Genomic DNA, 16,145 nt, shown 5'->3' on the forward strand with positions numbered 1-16,145 from the left:
GCACCCCTCCATGGGATCAGTGTCCCCCTCCCCCCCCGATGGCTGACACTGATACTGTCACAGGGCCGCTGCCATTGGCAGCTTCTACGGATGCCCCCCAGATTCAGGAGGCACCAGTGACTCATGTCTTTAGGTGTCACTGGTTATGGGGAAGTCTGTGAAAGGCTGAGGATGACATGAGAAAAGAGGAAGCGAGAGCTCTGGGGAGGGGATGGAGGTGAAGAAGTGCTGTATAGTTAGGCTTGAAAGTTCTCAGGACCCACAGAGAGGAATGAGAGAATATGATTGTTATTCCTATAGCAGAGGTAGAAGTAGAGCTTGGCTGAGTGATGGGGCTTGTAGTTGTGTACTTTATCTGAGCCCCTGGCACCATCCCTGCCTTAGGGCAGTATTAGGCCTTTCTGTTGTGATGGAAAAAGAGAAAGCTACTGCCTCAGAGGATGTGTTATTGTGGTGCTTCACATTTATAGATACTAAGGGAAGTTGACCACTTCCTCAGATGACTCACCACTGATCCTGACCCCTCACAGCAATCATGTGTGTTCTGCGTTGTTTGTGTCAATATTTATATTCAATGTAGTTCTGGCAAAAAGGGTTAGATGAGCAAAGTTCATGTGACTTAACCCCTTCCTGTGACAACTACATCCACATCAGTAGAAAATAAGTTCACTGGAGCTTGTTTGCCAATGTTATACATATATGTGTATGCATAAGTATGTGTGTATGCACTCACACAACACACACAAGTGTATTTTTGTGTTTATATTATGAGAGTCAGTGCTATTTATCATTAAATAGTCATATGTGCATAAAAAAAATGCAGAACTCTAGAACTCTTGGTTCAGAAATGATACCTTTTATTAGACCAACTAAGGAATTGCAAAAAAAACCCCAAAACCTTTTTTCAGGCACACACGTCCTTCCTCAGGCTCAGAGAAAATGAAATATGGTAAACAATCCCTATGGGTAGAAAATAAACTTCATTTTTGCACAGAGGAAGTTGAAGGTGGAAGTCTGTTCCTTTGGATCCATAATGCTTTCTCTGTACATATGCCAGGTTGTATGGATGTGAATTGTAGTCTTATATCAGTGATAGGGCAAGACCTTGGACACGTAAAACAAAGAGGTGAAAAGTGAGCTGAATATTTTCAGTCTTCCTTTCATTTCCAGTCTGATTAGAATAAATAAAAAGAATACACTGAATCCAGGATAATCACCAAGAAGACTGTAAACCAGTAAGGCAGGGATGTTGGAATTAAATTATCTGTTGAGCTTACCTAAACAAAGTCATATCATAGTCTACATGTCATCAACCATACATCAAGATCTTTGTCCTCCTCTCTCACTGACAATTTATCATCCTACATTAATATTTATGACCTGGTTATCCAGATAGTCTGAAGTCAGGTAGAGGTAGGGAAGGGTGGCATCTTAGAAACTAACTGGTTAAGTGGCATGAACTTTTATAGGCAACAGCCTATTTTGTGAGGTTCAACTGATGCTGTACGTTGTTGCCTAAAAGAGATTGTACCTCTATGGCCCAATTAGTCTCTAAGGTGCCACTTTCCCCTGCTTTGTGGCTGATGTTGATAGCCAACATTATTGTGATTAGTTCCCTATTCGAATTAGTTTAATAAATATGTTTAATATATTTGCAAAATGTATTGCAAACCCATTATGTTTCTCTGACAATCCTTTTTAGCATTCTCAGATGAAGTTGATCCTCTTCCCCATGCCTCATGTTCAGATCTTTGAGGCTTTTCTCCCCAAGTACAGATGTATTATCCTGTTAACTCCTGCCCTTTCACTCACCCTTCTCTCAAATGGCTGCTGAACCTCAGTCTCTCTCTTGTAAACTGAGGAACACTCTTGGCTTAAATTGAAGGTCATACTTAGAGTACCTTCAAACCTTCAGTATATCTCCATTGTTTAATGACTACATATCCTCCCTCTCTCAATATTTGCTTTAATTGTAACTCAGCTTGATTTCTAAATTATAGCTCAGATTATCAGATCTAGCTTTCCTTGCTGATTAATCCATTGTTCTCTTAATATCCTCTCTGATATAATTGTTTTCAGTTATGCCTGCAGCTTCTAGAAGTGTTTTCCCTTTCTTGTGATGAAATGCTGTATCACTCTTTGTGTTTTCATTCCAAGAAAGACTAAGTTTCCCCCATATCCAATTCCTGGAACTCTACATCTCAATTAACGTTGTTAATTAGTCTACATAGCTTCTCAGAATTTACTTTTCAGAGATCTTATTTATAACCAGGTTGGGCAGAATGTTATTTCCCTTTGTGTTCCTAAATAACAATTTTTGAGCCATGTACCTGGGAGATTTGGGCTGTGCATTTCCAGGGCGGGTGTGTAAGGACATGCACCTAGACTAAACATATTCAATGGGTTACAGATTAGTCTAGGATGTACATACATACCTGAGCCTAAGTCCAGGAAAAAGGTGGAGGGAAGAGGAGGGAGATTCTTTAGATGATCTGGATAGGTAGAGTCCCTCTCTGAGGGAGCACCGTATTTTATTAGGGAGAATCCAACATTGGCTAGAAGCCATTGAAATGAGAGAGTGTAACAAGACTCAAGCCCTGTTATGGAAAGTAGAGCTAAGCAGAAAGCTAGAAAGCTAAAGAGCCCCAGATAATAAGCAGCTGGCAGCTAATTAGTTAATGGTCTGCTGGAGAGGCCATTGGAAAACAGGTGTAGCTGGCTGAGAGGGTCCCGGCTCAGGTGATCAGAAGGAGGAGTCAGGGCTATTTAAGCCCTGCAACAGAGGCTGGAAGGGGGTTGATCTGGAAGTAGAAGTTGCATGCTAGGTGTCTAATGGTGGGACCTGGGGTTTGTGTCAGGCTGTAGGAGTTTTTTTGAATGAAGCTGAGAAGTTTCCAGAGGCAGTAGTTGTACCAGAGTTTGGGGGAACAATGATTAGGCACAGGATGGCTAGAGTGCATAGAAGCTAATGGAGTTGAGTAGAAGCCTGGGGGAAACTTTCAGAAAGGCTGAACATTAATTTTGATGAAACTTTTCTTATTGGACTTGGAGTTGTTAAGCATGAGTGGCTGAAGGGGTGGAAGGATGCCACTGAGTGCCTATGGAGGTGCAGTAGCTGTCAAAGCATTGTTAAATGCTGGGGGCTGTACATGAGGGATGAAAGGCCAGTGAACTGGGACTGAGATAAGGATTTAGAGAGACTGAGTCTAAGTGAAGGAATCATTCTAGACTAGGATAGCCTCCTGGATTTAAAATAATATAAAAAATGTAGCAGGCAAGTACAAGGAGATATCCTGATTAACCAGAGGGGAAAAAAGAGATGCTCCAACTGCCTTCTGTGGTGGGTCCCATTACAGAGAGAATATCTATCTGCATTAACCTTTATCACAATAACAACCCTCCAGGAAAAAAAAACCTCATTTTGTTCACCTCTAAAACTGTCAGCCCAGGCTTTGCACAGTGCCTGGGAGCTGCAAGGTATGCTGGGAGCTTTGGAGGCCTGACTCTAGTAGGTCTGATAGCCATAGCCCTCAGGGCTCAAGTAGTGACTGAGGTAGCTGCTTTTATTTTCTCATTGCCTTTAACTTCTCCTTCCTCACTCCCTGTGGTCAGCCCCTCCACTCCTACTGTCAGTGACACTCGCCTCTTCTTCCCCTGCCCTTTTCTCACTTTACTCAGTTTCTCTCATTTTCAATGGGGCTCTTGAGCTATCAGGAGGTCTGTAGGCTGCATCTTTGTCACCAGTTCCTGCCTGTCTTAGACAGTGGCTTTCCCACCTCAGGAGCCCCTTCCTTGAACTCAGAAATAAAGGAAGTATCACTTTTCAGATGATAACCAAGGACACCTTTTTCTGAAGTGCTAGGTTCCTATTAAGACACTTAACTAAAAAAAGTCAGTGTGTAAAGATGCTGCTGCCCCTACAACCTTCTCCATCTTCTGGATAAGCAGCTGGGCACTCTTCCATCAGCCATTCTCTCACTTTGTCTGTCCCTCTCTCCCAATTTTTTTCTTTCTCTGGACTTAAAGGGCTTCACCCGTAGCTTCAAGAGAATTTACTGTCTAATTTGACTATATTTCCAGTATTGGGTTGGTGAGCAGGTACAGCTCTCAGGAGATTTCTATGACCTTGCTGATGTTTTAAAGTTGGTCTTTGCAGCTTCATAGGTGATTTATCTAGTATCCAGAGCTCCTATCTTTGATATTTTCTTTTTTTTGTTCTTTCATTATTTATTTGCTTTGCTTTCTCTTGGTCTCTGGTGTGCTAAATTATTTCTATCAGTTGCCCCCATTTCTTCTGTAATGAAACAGAACAGGATCCCAGCACTGTCAGTCTGAGTCCCAACTTGTATGCAATGCCCCTCAGCTCTCCTTTCTCCCAGACTCCCTCTCTGGCAGTCTTGCTCACCTCTTCTGCTGTTTTAGGTTCTCACCAGATGCTGTCTTGGCTCATGTTGTTGTCTGCGGGTAAGGAGGTGTGCCTGCTTAGACCCCAAATCTCTTCGAGGTTGGCTCTTCTCCATGGAATAGGATCACCCAGCCCTAAACTTCAGCAGAGCAACATAGTCTGGCTTCACAGCAGGGGGGACTGACTGGTCAGGGGATGGGGAATGGATAATTGGGATATTCCTTTCTAGTGGATTCTAACTGTGTGTGTTCTAGTCAGGGCTGTGGCTGGCTAGGAGAGGTAGGAAATTGGATTTGGGGTTTTCATATGGGGGAGATTCCCTCTTGTAATGCACCTCTGTGCCTGGGTGCCTGTCTCAGGGGTCATGGAGGTTATATAGGGGCACTTTCCTTACTGCTGTCTACATCTCATTCTCTCTTCATCCTCAAAGGTCTTTCCAGAATGAGGATTTCCAATGTGCCTTGGGCAAGATTGTTAAATGTAACCAGTTTTTTTGGTATGTCAGGGTTTTTTTTCTTGGAGTGAAGACAAGGCAACCTAAAAGGGCCTGTCTTCAGATGTGTTTGGAACCCCCACTTTTAAAATCAGTCTCCACCCCCCTACTTTAAAAACTTTTAAATAGTTTTCTCCCTCTCCACATCCCCTGCCCCTTCCCCCCTCTCCCCCCAAATCCTCAGAAAACTCCTGACTCATGTATGAGGTACAGTGTGAAAACTTGGCAATGCTGACTACCCTCCTAAGAGCAGGACAGTGAGGGTTTCATGATGGATTTACTTCCTCATACATGGAGCAGTGTTACCTGTCAGCTCTGTACTCTTGGGGAACCCTGGCATAGCATGCAGCCTGTCTGATTCACAAAGGACTCAGCCCCTCAAACAAGAACCCAGTGCAGTCCTTGTCTTGGAGTCTCTGGTATCCATTCAGAATGCTAATTGAAGGTGCTTTCCTGTTCCATCTCCCAAATAAATGAGTTACCATCCAGTTCTATCTCTGATTTTTAAGTGAGACCCGGGGAGTTGCTTCACTGCTATCACCCTTGCTTGGAGGGGTTTAGGTGCATCTCCCACTGCATCTTCATCGTCTTTTATAAGTCCTTCCTCTAACTGGTTCTTGTTTGAGGGGCTGAGTCCTTTGTGAAACCAGTCCAAACCAGGCCTGACTCAGGCATGCCCTGTTAATCTGTGTGTATGTGCGTATATGTTTGACTGATTCAGTGGTTGGAGGAACCGAGCCCCATTGAAACTGAGTCCTGCAAGATAGATCTATTGGGGGTGAGGACTTGCAGGAGGGAGAGATATAGCTCCACATAGAAACACAAGCAGCACATTGATAGAATTATGGAGACCCCAGAAATGGACCCCTAATAGGTGAGTGCACCCCAAAGTGACAAGCAAATCCAGTAACAGCAGCCTCTCACCATAGGTTATGTCTCTTTCCATCTCTCCAACCTTGTGACTCCATGCCCACAGGTGTGCATTAAGGGACCCATTTTATTTGCCATATTGCTGTTTTACTTCTTTCCATGCATAGGGTAGATGAGATGATCTGCCCCTGGGAACTACAAGCCTACACATTTCCAGGTCTACAAGAATGGACACTGCCTGAAGGTGGAAGTCACCTCATCTTCCCAGGAAGCTCACTTCCAGTTCCACAGGTGCGATCCAAAAATGGCTGGCTCCTATACCTGCAACTGTGAGATTAACACATCAGGAAGAGAAGTCCAGTCCCTGCTGAGTTCTTCCATCTCAGTTCACTTACCAGGTGATGTAAACTTACTAAAATAATAACAATAAAAAAAAAATCAGTTCAAAGAATTTCAGTTTTAGCTTGAAATGCTGAAGATAATTTTTGTTTTTCAGTTTAAACATTTTCAGTTAAAATTGTAAATTTTTTTTTTTTTTTTTTTTTTTTTTGCTGTGTCAGGTTTTGCTTTTTGGAAAAAATATGTATATAATTTGTATCATAATATCTTCCCCCAGGAAAACTATTTACTTTAATAACCCCCCCCCCTTTTTTTTTTTAAACAAAAGATTTGCCTTGCTGTGTCTTTTTGCAAGCTGCCTTTGAATTCAAGTTCATGGGAAGCTGACAGGTTTGAGTAGCTCACCATGTCCTTCAAGAAAGAGAGAGACTATATCTCTGAGGCCTTCCCTGCTGTCCTTCTTTAAGCGGTTTCTGCTCTATTTACGGATACTTCTTCCCCCCTTCCCCCCCCCCCACCTCCCACAATGCTCCTGCACCTGCAGTTGCATCCCTCTCCTTAAGCCCTGACTTCCCTGTATATCTCCCTGGAGATGCTGTAAACTTCATGTGTTTGCTTCCCTCTGGATATTGGAAGATAGTGGGATTCCAGTCCTCCAAGGATGGGGGCAGGAATATCTCATTCGGAAGCAGACACGCATGTACTTTGATCATCATGTTCCTAAGGGCTACAGTTTGTGACTGTCAGCCTCACTTTGATGCCATGATATGATACTATGATCATGTGGCTGGGGGGCTCTGGGTCATACTGTGCATACTGGGCTTGTTCCTCCAGTTGGGTTGCCTCTCCCCAGATGGGACCACACATCTCATGTCCATACAAGGTAAGCTGGGAACTGATTGCATATGCTGTATGCTCTGATGGATGCTTGCATGTGTCATTTGTGTGTTGCAAAGAGATCCTGTGGTTGCCTGGAATAGACAACTGGACTTAATGACCAGGGGCATCCCTTTCGGTAATGTATACCTAATAACCATTCTGGTACTGTTCTTCAGCATTAACTAATATTGTTCTAGATATTCTTATGGTCTATATAACTGCTGAATTCCTTCTTTAAGTCTTGTTAACTTTGGCCCTCAATGGTATTCAGTGTCAATGAGTTCTGGAGGGTACTTACTCATGGGGAGCATGATCAGCCTTGCTGGGGGCACTGAAAATGGAGGGTTGGGGCCAATTCCTGGTGAGGGTAAAGGGAGAAAGAGCTTAGAGGCAAGAGAATAACTTGGACTATATAGCTGACCCAGGGAAAATGGGGAAGCTTGTTGGGTATATCTGTATCTGTAGGGTAGACTAGAGAAGTTAAGCCAAGGAGATGATATATTTTAGAACAGTGGGTGGAGAGGAGACTGGGCAAGGTGTGCTGAGGGGCAGATTCACAGTGAGGAAACGTGAAAACTGTTCATGGACCTAAGAGTCTCACCTCAGACAGAAAGAAGGCAGGACACTTTCTTATAAGATGGCATCAAATTGAGGCTGACAGAGTAACAAGCTGTAGCCCTTAGGAGCATGTTAGATACTACAATGAGGGTAACTCAGGAGTGATGAAGCCATGAAAGGGCTGGGGAAATAAACAGATGTTATAAGTGGGGGGTAGGGGGGGTGGGAAGGGGCATTAAGGTGGTTTGTGTGATTGTAATGGGCACAGGAGATGGAGATGAGCACACAGATGCATGGTGTGCAGTTGAGGTTATTGTAATGAGGATGATGATGGCTAGCTAGATGTGTGTTATGGACTGTCAAGTGAACTGTTGGTCACAAAACAAGATGGTTAAAGTATAGGTATATTTTTACAGGGGGGGAATAGTTTGTAATACATATAAGTAGGGGCCAAAGTACCTATAAAAGTATGTTTATGGAATACCTATGCTAAAGCTTGCTGAAGTTAAAAAAATGCGTCAATTCTGGATGAACTAAGTGTACGGGTACTATATGCAGATTGCTACAGCCATGTTTAATCTCAAGATATTGTTTTCAAATTTGCTCCTCACTTCCATGTGCTCAGGGAGAGCAGGGTCTGACAGGAAAGGGGGAAGGGGCTGCCAGGGGAAAAAACCTGGGGGGAAGCAGAGAGCAAAAGAGTTACCTGCCCCCTGCAGATTTTACTTTCCCTGCTGTAGCAGTGGGAAGGGGACAAATTCAAGGCCAATAATTAGATTTTAAGCCTGGAAAATTGCAACAAATTAAAAAAAAATCCATATATCGAATTCAATTATTGTAGGGTTGTCTAAGTCAGAATCGTTTTCTACTCAAGTAGGTATGGGAAATCTCACCATATCGTATATAGAGAGAAAAGAACTAGAAACAAAATGAGAATAAATGGGAAAGAAATATAATTCCAAGACAGTCTGAAATAAAGAATGAGGTATAGAAAGAGCGAGTGGAAGAAACAAAGGAAGAGAAAAGGAAAAAAAAAATGCATAGGCAGACCAAAAGGAAGGAATTAATTATGTGTGCACATGTTTGTATGTGGGATGGAGGGGTGAGAGGCTGAAAAAAAGAGATGAAAGGATGAATGGAGAAGAGAAGGAAGGCCCACTCACCTTTCAGAGCCAGAAACAGAAGCCAAATGAGTCCACAGTCTTCTTGAGCTCCCTGGAGCTTGGAGTTGAGATCTCAGCTCAGCTACCAGTCATTTCTCTGCCCAAGGTGGGTTACAGTTTCCAAGGGAGGCAAGAACAGGAAATACAACTACGAACCCTGAATATTCTCCACTTCTGGTTGAGGTTGAGTGAGCTGAGACCTAAAAATCCATTTAATGTGATTATTCTGATTCAGAAAGAAACACAAATTGTTTCCCCCCCCCCCTTCCTAAAATTCCCATGAAATTGAATTATGGAAAACAATCTCTATCAACATTTATATTTTCCCCATGGGGGAATATTATTAAAATAAATACAATTCTACGAAGTGCTGAATTTAGTGCTCCAGCCGGGAGAATGACTTGAGTGAAAATTTCCCATAGTCTCTTATTGGTTCCCCTGGGAAAAGCACTGCACATATAGGTGAACACACATGGAACACACAAATTTTCACTGACAACCTGTCTTGTATGCAGCCCAGCCCAGCCCCTGGCTTCTTTCCTTTTCATTCCATCCAGGAAGAGCATGCACCAACTGCTGAAACTTCCTTAGCCTGATGAAGGGTTTTTGAACCCGAAAGCTTGCTTAATAATAGTTTTCCAACTAGTTGGGTTGGTCTAATAAAAGATATCAGATTCATGCAAGGAACCTTGTCTGCCATGGAACACAGGCATCTATCTATACCCACATATAGTACAATATATTATTTATGTTACAATGACATCTAGAGGCCAGATATGGAATTGAGAAACACTATGAAGAGCACTACCTGCAGCCAGTAAAGGCCAATATCTGTTCATCTTTTGCATGAGAAGAACATGAAACACAGTAGCACCAAGAGACAAACTGGAACCTGAGACCCACAATCCAGACCCAAGATATTTTTTTTTACTGAGAACTTGCAATTTTTTTATTAACATATGAACTTTTTTTTTTACTGTTTTTTTTTTTTGATGTCAGCTTAAACAAACAAACAAAAAACCCTTTGATTATCAGCCCTATATAACTGCAGTAGTGGTTTTACACTCTGGTTCTTCCACCATAATAGTCCCATACTCATCCCATGCCCCGAGATCCCTAAATGCACTCCAATCCAACCCATAGCTAGCCCCACTCCCCCTGTCTTGGCGTGGACACCCCCTGCCTCCTCCCTATCATGGCCTGTGGCTTCATCCTAGCCACACAGTTCCCTTCACTGTACTTTCAAGTTAAGCTGCTGTTAGCCATGTGCTGCTGCTGGCTGTCTTTGGCCATCTGTTGCCTCTAAGGAGAAGGTAGGGGTTTACACAGGCTCCAGGGAAACACGAAGTCCTGACAGAGCTCTGTGCAGGGTGCGTTGCTCCTGTTCAGACAATAGTCAGTACTCATATGTTCTGTCTGTCTTTTAAGGCTACCTTCAGCTCTTCTCCTGCAACGGAGCTTAAAGTTTCAGTGGCTTTGTGTTTTTATGCAACATGTTTTACATATTTTAATGGACAGGTGTTTGTGGGGGGGTGGGAGTTTACAAAGTGTCTGTACATATATGGACAGTTGGCACCTCTGCAGTGGGCTGGGTACTTCAGATTTCAAGGGAGGTAGAGTACCTATTGTGCTATATATCTCCACTAAGATGTGGGGACTAACCATCTTCTCCCAGTGATGCACAGACCCCGACTGAAAACTGCCTCCATCCTGCTGCATGCTGCACAGACACACAGAGTGACAATAGCTTTTCATCCAAGATTTTTGATCTAATAAGCCTTCCACTTGTCTAGTCCCTCTCTCCAGTTGATTTAAAGCATGTCTGTCTCCCAGTGTTACACAAAGTGTACCCCTGGAGATACTGGGAAGATGATGTTTCTATTCTATAAAGGTTGGGCAAAGAGCACACCTAAGCATGGACAATTTTTTTTTGGTTTGTTTAGTAGTTTTTTTCCTATACCGCTAAGCTGTAGGAACACGTCTCTGCTCCAGATCTCCTAGGCCAGTATCATCAGGGAATTCACAAGAAGAACAAGAGCAGAAGATGCAGCCCATAACCCTGGAGCCAGGTTGTGATGGTCACTGTGGGCCATAAATCTACTTTTTGATCCTGGGCAGAACATTTTCAAATCAATCTAATCTTTTGTTTTAAATAGACATTGGGGATCCACATCCTTTGTGATACGTTGGAAGTGAGAGTGCTGAAATGTCCTACCCTTCACCCCCCACCAAAAAGAAATTCTCTTTGTGCCCCAGAAAGGGGGCGCGCACATGCACGCACGCACGCACACTGAGTACATTTCCTATAGGAGAATACATATGGAGCAGGGCTTCTCATCTCCAGCAGGGGGTAGCAAGAACACGCATGCTCTCTCACACTCACGCTCTCTACACATCCCCTTCCTCTGCGTGCAAATTCCTGCCACTCAGAGATGTCCCTGAACTTAAACTGCTGGTTTGTCTGTCACTACCAGCGGCTTGACTTTCATCTTCCCCTGCTTCCTTGTGAGAAAAGATAACTGGCTTTCCCTGGTGCAAGTAGAGGAGAAACACCCAAAGGATTTTGTTCACTGCTCGAGTTATCAGAGACTTGATGTTTTTTCCAGTGGAAACCATTTGGATTGCAATTTCTCCACATGATTCTCAATCCTGGAGGAAGTGGATATTTTGGGGGAGAAAGAGTCTGAATGAAAGGTCTCCTGGGAGAAGCAATAAATCACTTTTATCTCAGCTTTCACTTAGAGCTACCTGTTTAATGTGGGATTGGGTTACCAGCCCTCCTGGATTGCCGATTCTGGTAGACTCCTGGCCATCGGTCTCCTGGTGACTATTGAAAATAATCCAGGAGATTTTAATAGGATATTTTAAGAAAACTTCATAGTTCATAGATTTCATACACATTAGGGCTGGAAGGGACCTTGTAAGATCATCAGGTCCAGCCCCCTGCCCCAGGGGCAGGAAGTCAGCTAGAGCCAAAGGATCCCAGCAAGATAATCATCCAAATGTTTCTTTAAAGTGACCCGAGTAGGTGCTTGCACCACTTCTGTGGGGAGACTGTTCCAGGCCTTGGGGGCTCAGACAGTAAAGAAGCTTTTCCTTATGCCCAGCCTAAAACAGTCTTGCAGGAGTTTGTGACTGTTGGTCCTTGTCATTCCTTGGGGTGCTCCGGTGAACAGGTCCTGATGCATGCCCCTGATGTACTTATAGGCTGCCACCAAGTCACTCCTGAGCCTGTGCTTCTCCAGGCTGAAGAGTCCCATGGCATGCAACCTCTCTTCATAAAGCCTGTTCTCTTGCCCTCTGATCATACATGTGGCTCTCCTCTGGACACTTTCAAGCTTCTCCACAACCTTCCTGAATCGTGGAGCCCACAATTGGATGCAATACTCCAGCTGCAGCCTCAGCAAGGCCAAGTACAGTGTGAGGATGACATCCTGGGTCTTGCTCAAGATTCATCAGTAGACATTATATCATGTTGGAAAAAAAAATTCCTGTCAGAGTTGACAACCCTGATGCGGGATGAAAAGTGAACTTCCAGGAGAGGAGAGAAGACCTTCTGCTTTGTCCCTACACCACAGCAATTTGTGTAGTGGAGAAGCACCGAGACCCTCGTCTGAGACACCCGTGCACTCCCTCAGCCCCACCCAGAATTACAGTGGAGTGTTTGGGTCACTATGGTCAGACCTGGGGGGCAACCTTACCCTTATTGAAGCACAGTGGCCTTTGTTTTATCCCTTACACTCCTACAATCACTTGGGGCTTTTCTATGGAGCGCTCTCTTGCAAGGTCTCGGCCAAGCTGACCCTGCTTTGCTAGTGAGTGACAACAGCATGACAGAAACTCACTGCAAAAATGGTGTGAAGTCACTGTACTTATTGTTGTCATTTGGACATGCCAAGATCTATCCCAGAACTGGGCTCTGCCTCATTGCTTATCTTCGCATACGTTTTTGCATTTATGATTTGAATCACAAGTATAAATAACCCTGACTTACTGTGCTTCTGTTTCCCTACCAGTCATAAAGAAGCTATGATTGCCACCTCCCTTCTGGGAGGATTAATGGTTTAAAGGGCTTTGACTTTTCTAACAAGGCTGTTAGACCCTGCAATGTCACTGCTCAGGAAGGGTGGTTAAGAAACTGTGTGACACTTCAGATCTCACCACAGGGGTGAGATCTTACTAGTGAGAAGACCCCACAATTGTCCTGTGCAGGTTGTTCTACCCAGCTCTTGTACAGTTAAGTACTTTTTCCTGAGATTTAATCTATGGGTGCTTTACTGTAATTTAGGCAGGAACACATTAGAAAGAGGTTGGGGCCAGGTCTCCAGGATGTTTTCCTTAGCTCTGGAAGGAAGCAGTATATTGTAATGGTTATAGGCAGTGGAATAGGGGTCAGGATGTCTGGGTTCTCTCTCATTCTGGGAACTCAATGAGTTGGGGACAGCAGGAGAATGGAAATAGACTCCTGGATTCTCCCTCCAGCTGTCAGAAGCAAGCTTTTTTTCTTGCTTTTTATGGGAACTCCTTCCTCTTTCTTCTACTAGTTGCACGTGGCTTTCTTAATGGTGAATCACTAGGACTGGTTAAAATAGCTGAGGGTCAATTCTTAGGAAACTGAAAGAAGATCATTCCCTTAATATTCAACATATTCTGACCTGTGTTCTTGGAACTTACGTGCCTAAACTATGGGTCTTGCATGTCCTCTGTGCTCAGAAGTCTCGTGATATTTCAAATGATGTAAATGCAAAGAAATCAGCAGTGAGCTGTTCTACCACATGCTATGTCGGAAGTTATGAGTGGACTTGCAGAGAGCAGGGGCACTAAATAGAAAAGAATAAACTCATTTAAATACAAAGGATATGGAAAGGGGAAGTAAAGGAGGCAGCACTGTTGAGAGAGGTCAAGGTAAGAGGTAGAGATCAAAAGGGATAAACAATGTAGTTAATCCATTAAGGGACACAGCAGTTATAAAAGCTATCAAAAATATGAAAATGTAGAACAAGAAATCATCCACGCAAGAAACCTTGCATAAGTCTTATGTAGGCCTGAGGACAGGGTGTCTTCCTGAAGCCAGGTATTCAGAAATTTTTTTGGGAGTCCACAGTTTTTCTTGGCAGATCAGCAGAGATCCCACAGGTTTCAACTTTGCCTGCACTTCTTTGGGTGATCTTCTCCCCTTCTCCTCCTTGGTTGCCTTGACAATTGCATGTCCTTTGCCCCTCTCAGGATGTTTTCCTGGTCTGATGTTTATTCATTCATCCTATAGTGTCCCTGGTTTTCACAGGTTTTATCATGTTTATGGTATGGGTGGTACCATTTACAGACTGCCTGCCTCCAACCTTGAAATCTAACCTGTTGGAGCCTCCTGCCTTCTTAAATCACATCAGTGTGTCTAACGCCCACTTAAGCAGTTGGGCGCACCTTAGATTATTTACTAGGGCTGTGTGAAATTAAGCCACCAGTTTTGTTTTGACACCATTTTGACCCGTTTCAAGGTCAAAACAACAAAAGTGAAATGAAACAGCTATGGTCAAAACAGCCTCGAAACAAAATGAGGCAAGTCAAAATGTTTCGCCGCTGTTTCGACGTTTCGCCCATAGGCTATAATGGGGAAGGTTGAAACAGCCTATAACTTTGTCACTTCTGGGTATATTTGGATGAAACTTGCAGGAATGGTAACCCCTTCTGAGGGCATGAAGTATGCCAAGCTTCAAAAAGATAGGTGAAGGGGGTTTAGAGAACCTGCACCCCAAAATCCTGAGAGCAAAACTTGTGTCATATGTATGTGTTATGCCACAGTGGGGTCAAAATCACAGGGATGGTAGCTCCTGGTGAGGCCACAAAGGCTGCCAAGATTCAAGGAGGTAGGTGCAGGGGATTTGGGGAAACTGCACCCCAAAATCTCAAAAGCAAAACTCATGTCACGTGTGTGTGTTAAGCCAGAGTGGGGTCAAAACTGCAGACTTGCTAGCCCCTGCTGAGGCCGTGAAGCCTGCCAAGTTTCAAGGAGAGAGGTTCTGGGGCCCTGTACCTTTAGCTGCTGCCAGGCAAGACTCATGACATGGGTGCTTGTGCAACTGTGTCTGTCTTGGGGCACGGGGAGTGGGGAGGGGACACCACTGCAGGCCTGGCTGCTAGGCCCTGCTGTGGCCATGAAGCCTGCCAGCTCTTAAGGAGATCGGTGCAGCGGGGTTCTGGAGCCCTGCACCCCTAGCTGCTGACAGGTAAAACTCGTGCATCTGCAGGGGCTAGCATGCCTGCAGTTTTGACCCCACTGTGGCTGAACACACACACATGACGTGAGTTTTGCTTTCAAGATTTTGGGGTGCAGTTTCCCCGAACCCCCTGCACTTATCTCCTTGAAACTTGGCAGGCTTTGTGGCCTCCACAGGGGCTAGCATCCATGCAGTTTTGACTCCACTGTGGCTTAACACATACACGTGACGCAAGTTTTACAATCAGCATTTTTGGGTGCGGTTTCTCTGAACACCCTGCACCTATCTTCTTGCAACCTGGCACACTTCATGGCCGGGTTTCAAGAAGGGGCTACCACTCCTGCAAGTTTAAGCCAAAATCAGGTGAGAAATGACAACGCTGGTTTGACCTTTCCCATTATATTCTAAGAGCAAAACGTCAAAACAGGGTCGGAAACAGCAAAATGTTTTGACAGAACGGGACGGAACAGCCGTTTTGACTCGAAACAAAAGTCGAAACGGCACGCTGTTCTGTCAAAATGTCCTAACGCTGGTTGAAATGGAACACTGCCATTTCACACAGTCCTATTACTTACCCAACATCCACTACAAAATTAGTTAGAGGGCCAGAAACTGTACATTTGTCAACATAACCACATGTACAAATACAGTCTAGGGAAATGACTGGTAAGGCTGCAGTACTGCAAAGAAGGATTTCCGGATTGCAATAGACTGTAAGATGGATATGAGCTAATAGTGTGCTGCTGTTGCCAAAAAAAAAGCCAATAGCATCCTGGGTTGCATTAACAGAGGTGTCATTTGCAAATCAAGGGAAATGATTCTTCCACGATACTCAGCACAGGTGAGGCCTTACCTCGAGTACTGTCTACATTTTTGGGACCCACACTTCAAGAATATTGTGGACAGTTTGGAAAGAGTCCAGTGTAGAGCAACAAAAATGGTGAGGGTCGTAGCAGGTATGACTTGAAGAAAGACTGTATTAGGGTTTTTTAGTCTGGAGAAGAGAAGACTAAGGAGGGATTTGATAGTAGTCTTCAAATATATAAGGGTGATTACAGAAAGGATGATGATGGACATTCGTTTGTGGCTATACAAGACAGAATTATGAGCAAGGGCCTCAAACTCAGCATAGAAAATTTAGATTGGAGATTAAGAGGAAATTTCTGACTATGAGCGTGGTCAAGCATTGGAACAGGTTATCTAGAGAAGTTGTGTGTTCTCTT

This window comes from Alligator mississippiensis, chromosome 7 (genome assembly GCF_030867095.1).
Source record: "Alligator mississippiensis isolate rAllMis1 chromosome 7, rAllMis1, whole genome shotgun sequence".
In the NCBI taxonomy this organism is placed as follows: Eukaryota; Metazoa; Chordata; order Crocodylia; family Alligatoridae; genus Alligator; species Alligator mississippiensis.